We start from the raw sequence: 8104 nt of genomic DNA, 5'->3' as shown, positions 1-8104 counted from the left end.
AACTCATCTGCAGGACTTCTCCGCAACTCTGAAGCTCGCTAAGCCAATGAGCCAGAATCTCTTTTTTTGGCAGTTCCCAATCTCTTTTTCTTAGGGAGGGGTCAACACGGCATGCTCTGTTCTCTGACCTCGGGCGTGTGAAAATTGAAAATTCACGTGTTGGGGAGTGTCAGGGCCAGGCATGTATCACAATTTTAACTTTCCACTTCTTTTTTTCCCCTGCTTGCTTAGGGAAACCTCTACTGGTGTGAATTGTTGTCAAGGCACTGTTGAGGGGAGAGCTGGGAGAAAGAAATTCTACCACCTACTGTTTTGTGTGTGTGTGTGTGTGTGTGGAGGGGCTGTTGGGTGGGACAGGGAGCCCAAAACCCAGACAGCCCGATCCACTTCAAGTTGGACAAGAGTACAAAAGAAGCCTGCGAGCGAATCGCTGGGAACTCTGTAAGGCACCCTCCTTCCCCCATCCCTCTCCTTGAAGTCAAAAACTTTGGCGTTTCTGCTCCATCCTCCCTCCCCCCCCCAGCACCCCTTCCCAAGCTATAAGGCCCTCCCCTCTGCCCAATTTGGATGAGGGTGTACTTTCTTTCTTTTTTTCTCCCTTTCTGCCTTTCCTCGAAGGGTCGGGGAATCTTATTCCCTTCTTCTTTCCCCCTTTGCTCCGAATTAAACAAAGGAACTTCTGGGCTCATCTTGGATTCCAGAACCAAAAAGGTAACTTTGGGGGTGGGAAATGGATTCTAAACAAGGGGGGGGGTCAGCCTTTTCCCTCTCCCCCTCCCTCCCCTGGCTCACTTTTGCAACTCTCTGGTTCTCTCTTTCTTTCCCCCTCCCCCCAAAATCTCAGCTTCTTTTGTTCCCTTCTGACATTCTTTCCTAGCCCAAAATTCCAGCCAACTTGTTTCCTTGTTCGCTTGTGGGGGGCGGGAAGGAGAGGTCCTTCTGAAATGACACCAAAGTGGTTTCCCCCCCAATCCCAAAAAAGTGTACAATCCCCCCCACCCCCCATCTTCATATTTGCACTGAAAGGGGTTTCCCCCAGCTTTTTTGTTCTAAGCTTCATTCCTTGGGGGTTGAATAGGATTCTGAGCTCTTTCCCACACCCCAGACACTGCCCCCCCACAAGGAAGTAATTGTTGGCTTGCTTCCCCCCCCCCCCCAGAGACTCAATTGAGATTGGGGAGGGGTGGGGGGAAGAAAAGAAGAAGTTCTCTTGCCCAAGAATGAATGGGAGCACATTGTGGGTGCATGGACGGTGCATCGCTTCCAGAGTGGGTTGCCCCCGGGGAAGGGCGCTGCTGCCTTTGGGTTGTATTTTGGGTCTTCTCTCTCTCCCCCCCTCTCCCCGCCACACACATTTGGCCTTACCTTGGGGAGAGAGGAGATCTCATTGTGTGTCTGTAGGAATGCTCTCTCCCCCCCCCCCCACATGTGGAGTGGAGTCGTGCGAAGGCAGTGCGGGAGAGAAAACCTTTCCTTTGTTCCTTCGGCTGAATCCAGAGTCATTCCGTGGGGGCGGTGTGTGTGTGTGGGGGGGGGCTGTAACAGAAGCCACCTTCCTTCTGCTTCTGAGGGAAAGCTTGAAAAGGGGGGCTCGCCCCTCCTGTAGAGTTTGCAACTCCAGGTGATGTCTTATGCGCTCTTCTTTATCTAACCATGTTCTTCTTTTGTGATCTCAGCACAGGCTTGGAAGGGCAGAGGAGGGTGGGGGTGGGCTGGCAGGGCTTTCCCTACTTTTCATTCCAGCAGGGGGTGGGAAGCCAAAAGGACCAGAGGCCCCCCCCCCCGCACTCTTGGCCTTCCCTTCCCTCCAACGCCAAATGGTTGACATGTTAGGGGCTCCAAAATCCCATGTGTGGCCAGTGGCACAGCGGGGGGCGGTTCGCAGATGTGGGCATGTGGCTTGCTTTTGGAGGTGAGGGTGGCTGGCATTTTGCGGCACAGCCCATCCTGTTGAGAGAGGCCGTTTCCACCCAGTCTGATCATTCAATGGGATGCCATGTGCCCGGGGTATGTGTCTGTGTGCTTTTGCACTGCAGGCTGTGTGCCGCCAACCATTGATACGTGAAGTGCGTCTATGGGCAGATCTGCAGTGTGGGGTTGAGGACCAGGGATGGAAAGAAGCAAAGGAACGCATTGTGGGATATGCTTTATTTGTGTATTAAAAAAAAAACCCTTCTCTGACTATAGGAGTAGAAAAGAGCAAGAGCCCAGGAGTACCTTAATGATGAACTGCATTTGGGGCAGAGCATGAGGTTGCGTCAGTCACTGCTCACTTCTTCAGATGCGGCTAGGCGGGGAGTCCATCTGTCCTTATGTCTTGGAGAGTGGCATGATTTCAGATGCCGAAGGGCGAGAGCAGTGACTCAGGGAAGCAGGGCCGGATCTAGGGGGGGGCAGAGGGGGGTACTTGCCCCGGGCACCAGCAGAGGAAAGGAAAGGTCCCCTGTGCAGAGTCTCCGACTCTGGGGTGACGTTGCTTTCACGGCAGACTTTTTACGGGGTGGTTTGCCATTGCCTTCCCCAGGCATCCACACTTTCCCCCCCAGCAAGCTGGGTACTCATTTTAGGAAGTGGATGGTTCCGTGGATGGAAGGCTGAGTCAACCTTGGGCCGGCTACCGGGTGGCACCAAATGGGGTATGGAGCCGTTCTATTCTATGGGCCCATAAAGTAGAATGGGCCCATAAAGAGGTGCCATTTTTTAATTTTGTCCCCCCCCCCCTCAAAAACTTGTAGATTCAGTCCTTCCTTCCTCCCTCCCTCCCTCCCTTCTTTCTTGCAGCTTTCAAAGATCTGATGCTCATGTCTTGCGGCTCTCAAATACCTGATGTTTATTCTGTGTGGCTCTTACATGAGGCAAGCGTGGCCACCCCTGGACTCTTGCTCTTCTCCGCTGCTACAGACAGACAAACAGGCTCCCCGTCTTGATCTCTCTGCTTATAGTGAGTCTGGGTGACTTACCAAGGCAGGTCCAGGAAGCAAATGTTAAATAAACCCCCAAACCTACATTGATGAGGGATATAGTAGCACTTCAGCATCGGAGGCTAGCCCCCAAAGTGCTTAGGTGAGTCGAATGACTGTCACAACATCATCATCATTTAGAATTCTGAAACAGAGGATTTTAGATATTGAGAAACCGTCCTTTTGTTCCTCTGAACATAAAACGTGTTCCCCTTTAGCATTTGGTATCTTTCCAAATTATGGGCTGCCTGATGCCTACCTTTCCCAGCTTAAGTCACCCCAGTTACGCCGCTCTTTTATGTTAGGACGACTTAATGTTTTCCCCTCAGTGGTGCTGTCTGGGAGGTTTGCTAACATCCCTTATCAGGAAAGATTCTGCCCATGTAATGGAAGGCACCTCGAAACGGTCACCCATGTCTTACTTCACTGTGATTTCTATGGGGAAGTGCGGGACTGTATAATCAAACCTATCCTGTCTAACCTTTATGGACTACCTGAGGCAAAGTTGGTTTTCTTTCTGTTATCTGACCGATGTTCCCATAACACTAGACTAGTTGCAAAGTACCTTTTGGCTGCCATAACAATCAGGGAGCAAAAGACTTTCTGATGTCTTAGGTGTGGCAGGTGCCACTCAGTTTCTTGGGTGGGTGGGTGTCTCAGGGGCTTGAGCAGAGCTGGGTATCAGAGGCATGGACAGATATTTCAAAGCTGCTGAAGTCAGTGTTCAAGTTTTCTTCTACGTCAGGCCCTATTGGCTAGTGACCATTTAGGGAAGATCACAGAACCTTTAGTACAAGCTTTGTACTAAATCCACAGCAGGGCAGGCCCAAGTCAGTGGGAAGACGGGGGAAGTGGGTGTCAGTTTAAGGAAGGAAGCAGTGCCATTGGTCACAGGTTGATTGTGCTGATCTGGATGGCTAGGTGGGCATCCCCTTCTTCCGTCCACTTGTATCTGTCCCAAAGCTCCACACTTGGGAGGAAGAGTATCCTTCTTCAGTCAAAGGTATATGATAGCCGCACTCCCCTCCTAGAACCTCCAAATAAACTCAAGGTCCATTTGCAGGAGACTGGAGTAGAAAATCTCAATAGTGCCGCCCAGGGCTTTTTTTTGTAGCAGGAACTCCTTTGCATATTAGACCACACCCCTCTGATGTAGTCAATCCTTCTGGAGCTTACAGTAGGCCCTATACAAAGAGCCCTGTAAGCTCTTGGAGGACTGGCTACATCAAGGGGGGGGGGGGGTGGCCTAATACGCAAATGAGTTGCTGCTACAAAAAAAGCCCTACCTGACACTCACTACGGTACTGGGGCAAGTCCTAGAGAGCCAGTTTGGTGTAGAGAGCTAGTGCTTGGAGGGGAGACCTCCTTGGAATACCAGGAGTGAGAAGCAGGGGCAGGCTTTGTTCAGCCACCTCCCTGAATATCCTTCAGGCTCCCAGAGCGGGTCAATCCCCAGAGATCACCATGACTTCCAGGTGTGCCCACAAACACACACATACGCACACACATGCATATGCACACATGAACATACAAATACAAAAAAAAAATCTACTAGTGGATATTGCCCCGTGGGGCAGACCCAGGGCTTTTTTAAAAAGAAAAGGCCTAGCAGGAACTCATTTGCATATTAGGCCACACCCCCTGATGCCAAGCCAGCCGGAACTGTGTTCCTGTGTGTCGCTGCTCAAATAAAAAGGGCTGGTCAGACCTGTGTCCTCTGGTCCACCATCCATGGCTGTTACTTCCCTCCTGGTGAAACAGACGATGGTCTGGATTCATCTTTCAGATCAGTTCTGACTTCCTGTGCTTGTACATTGTATGAGAGGGTAACCAGAACACATTCTTCATTTACAAATGATGCTTCTTGGGGGGGGGGGGGTGTTTGAATCAGGGGGAGCCAGTTTTCTGTATCCTCTTAGATTTTTTCAAATTCCAGTTTCACTAGAGGCCAAACTAGACAGTGCCTTCCTGTCCTGATAGGGCTGCCAACCTTCAGGTAGTGACTGGAGATCTCCTGGGATTACAACTGATCTCCCAATGATGGAGATCAGCTCACCTGGGGAAGATGCATAATGCACAAGGTTGGAATCAAGCTGATCCTCAGATGAGGGATCTTTCTGAGGTCCTTCCCCTCCAAAAACCCCACCCATCTCAGGCTCCATCCCCCAAATCTCCAAGAATTTCCCAACGCAAAGATGGCAACCCTAGCCAGAAGGAAGCCACCACTATTTTAAAGTAATTGTTTTTCCAAGAGTCAAAACAGCCACACTCCTTCCTGCGGCTGTTTTGTCTCTTGAAGAAGGGAGAACAGGAGCTTCTCAGCCTGCTATGCTGTTGGCCCAGTCAGATTTGGGCCCACGCCATATTTTTAATTGCTTTAAAATGGCGCCGCTGGTCCTGTGGTGGACATGAGAACATTGTCATATCTAGTTTGGCCCCAAGAGAATAGGGTTGCCAGCAGTGTTCCCTCTAAGCTGAGTTAGTGTGAGCTAGCTCACAGATTTTTAGCTTCCAGCTCACACATTTTTAACCTCCAGCTCACACATTTTTAACCTCCAGCTCACACATTTTTGTCAGGAAGGATGACCTCAGAGCACACTAATTTATCCAATAGATCACAACTTTAATGCCAGTGCTCACAACTTTAATGCCAGTAGCTCAGAAAATAGAATTTTTGTTCAGAAGACTCTGCAGCTTAGAGGGAACATTGGTTGCCAGATCTTGCCTTGGTGCCGGCTGAGGGATGCTGGACCTGGTCTGGGAGTCTTCTTTCATGCCCACTTTGCACATGCAGCACAACAATGTCAGTCGGAAGTTGCGTCATTGCATCACTGATGTTGCATGTGACGCTCTAGGTTTTGGGCAGAAACCCTATGGTTTTTTTGGCTATGGAACAATAGAGGTTGCATAAAAACCTAGAGCGTCGTCACAAAACATCGCGACGTGATGGCGTCGCTTCAAAGTGAAGTCATGTTTAGGGGTGGGGATTCCTCCGCCAGCCAGCTTGTGGTGGTGGGTTGGAGCCCCCCAGATTGGGGGATCCCCTGGCTGTACCGGGAGTCTGGCAACCCTATACAAGAATGTCTTTCTAAAATTTCCATAGGGCACATGTGCACTCAGCAGACCAGAGTAGGTGTCCAATAGCACCATTAAGACCAACGAAGTTTTATTCAGAATGTAAGCTTTCCTATGCATGCATACTTCTTCGGACAAGGGGAGAGGGTACAGTGAGGTATAGGTATACCTAGTAGAGACATACTAGGAAATACATGTCCTTTTGTTTTACCTAGACTTGTAGCAAAAGCAATTAACAGGCAACTTTTATTACCTTTTATTGGTTTCCCACGCAAATGCTATCCAGACCAAACGGTCTTCCAATTTATTACACTATTTTGCCATCTGATCCTAACTTTGTATCAGTTTACACTCTTAACCCACCAGCTATATGTATTTCAGCCCACTGTACCCCATCCCCTCGCCTGAAGAAGTGTGCATGCACACAAAAGCTCACATTCTGAATAAAACTTTGTTGGTCTTAAAGGTGCTGCTGGACTCCTACTTTGTTCTACTGCTTCAGACCAACACAGCTGCCCACTTGGTTCTATGTGCACTTAGCCACAGCTTTCTCTTCATCAGGTCCATTTGCACATTCCCACCTGCATCACTGATGCATTGCTAAAACACACACACACACACCCCGCAAAAAAATCAGTCATGGTGGAATTGTCCATAAGCTTTGTTTTTATGCGCTGTTTTCATTGAGGATTGCATGCTCCTCCCCTTTGACGTCCATCTAAGACATTGCATGAATCATCTTGATAACAGAACAAAGCAGGGGAGGGACGGTGGCTCAGTGGTAGAGCATCTGCTTGGGAAGCAGAAGGTCCCTGGTTCAATCCCTGGCATCTCCAAAAAAGGGTCCAGGCAAATAGGTGTGAAAATCCTCAGCTTGAGACCCTGGAGAGCTGCTCCAGTCAGGTGAGGGACGGTGGCTCAGTGGTAGAGCATCTGCTTGGGAAGCAGAAGGTCCCAGGTTCAATCCCTGGCATCTCCAAAAAAGGGTCCAGGCAAATAGGTGTGAAAATCCTCAGCTTGAGACCCTGGAGAGCCGCTCCAGTCAGGTGAGGGACGGTGGCTCAGTGGTAGAGCATCTGCTTGGGAAGCAGAAGGTCCCAGGTTCAATCCCTGGCATCTCCAAAAAAGGGTCCAGGCAAATAGGTGTGAAAAACCTCAGCTTGAGACCCTGGAGAGCGGCTGCCAGTCTGAGAAGACAATACTGACTTTGATGGGCCAAGAGTCTGATTCAGTAGAAGGCAGCTTCATATGTTCATATGTAAGCAGTAGACAAGCGATACCTTTAAGACCAACTAAGTCTTATTCAGAATGTAAGCTTTCGTATGCTCTTAAGCAGACTTCTGAAGGTCTGATGAAGTCTGCTTCAGAGCATACGAAAGCTTACATTCTGAATGAAACTTGGTCTTAAAGGTGCCGCTTGTCTACTGCTTTGTTCTGTTCCTTCAGACCAGCATGGATCAATCTTGATAACAGCTGAACATATAATTGCATCGAGGCTGGTACTTTCTCGTGCTTTTATCGATGCAGAGGTGTGGATCAGGGAAATGAAGTGGGGGAAATGAAGGCTTGAACAGCTGCTGCGTGATGTGTGCGTGTGACCAAAATCCGAAATTAACTATTGAAAAAATGAGATGGCGGAGGATTTTTAAAACTTTGGGTCCCACGTTGGAAATGAGACCCAAAACATTTCAGGACTTCAGAAAAATGCAGAGGAATTCAGAGAAGGTCTTTGGAAAAGATCCCTTGTTGGAGGATCAACTTGATTCCAGCCTTGTGCAGCAGAAACTCATTTGCATATTAGGCCAAACCCCCTGGCATCATCGCTGTTTCACGCAGGGCTTTTTTGGGAGAAAAAGCCCAGCAGGAACTCATTTGCATTTTAAGCCACACCCCCTGGTGCCAAGCCAGCCGGAATTGCGTTCCTGGGCGCTCCGGCTCAAAAAAGCCCTGATGTGCAGTATTCAGAGGTATTCCTTGTCCTTGGAGGGGGTTGGGGTGCTTGAGCTCTTGGAGGCATCTGCTTAGCGATAGTAGAGGAAGAGAAGGTGAGACAGTCCCTGGGGCTGCCC

General features: G+C 49.5%; 1 protein-coding gene across 1 annotated transcript in view; it reads left to right on the top strand.

Annotated features, from left to right (window-relative positions):
• Positions 1-568: 568 nt before the first annotated feature.
• Positions 569-8104, top strand: part of FBN3 (fibrillin 3) — a 209496-nt gene continuing 201960 nt past the window's right edge. The window contains exon 1 of the mRNA XM_060232635.1: positions 569-711. The gene's annotated coding sequence lies outside the window, so the exon portion shown is untranslated. The remainder of the gene's footprint in view (positions 712-8104) is intronic.

This window comes from Heteronotia binoei, chromosome 2, assembly GCF_032191835.1.
Source record: "Heteronotia binoei isolate CCM8104 ecotype False Entrance Well chromosome 2, APGP_CSIRO_Hbin_v1, whole genome shotgun sequence".
NCBI lineage: Eukaryota > Metazoa > Chordata > Lepidosauria > Squamata > Gekkonidae > Heteronotia > Heteronotia binoei.
This window is presented reverse-complemented; position numbering and strand designations above follow the sequence as displayed.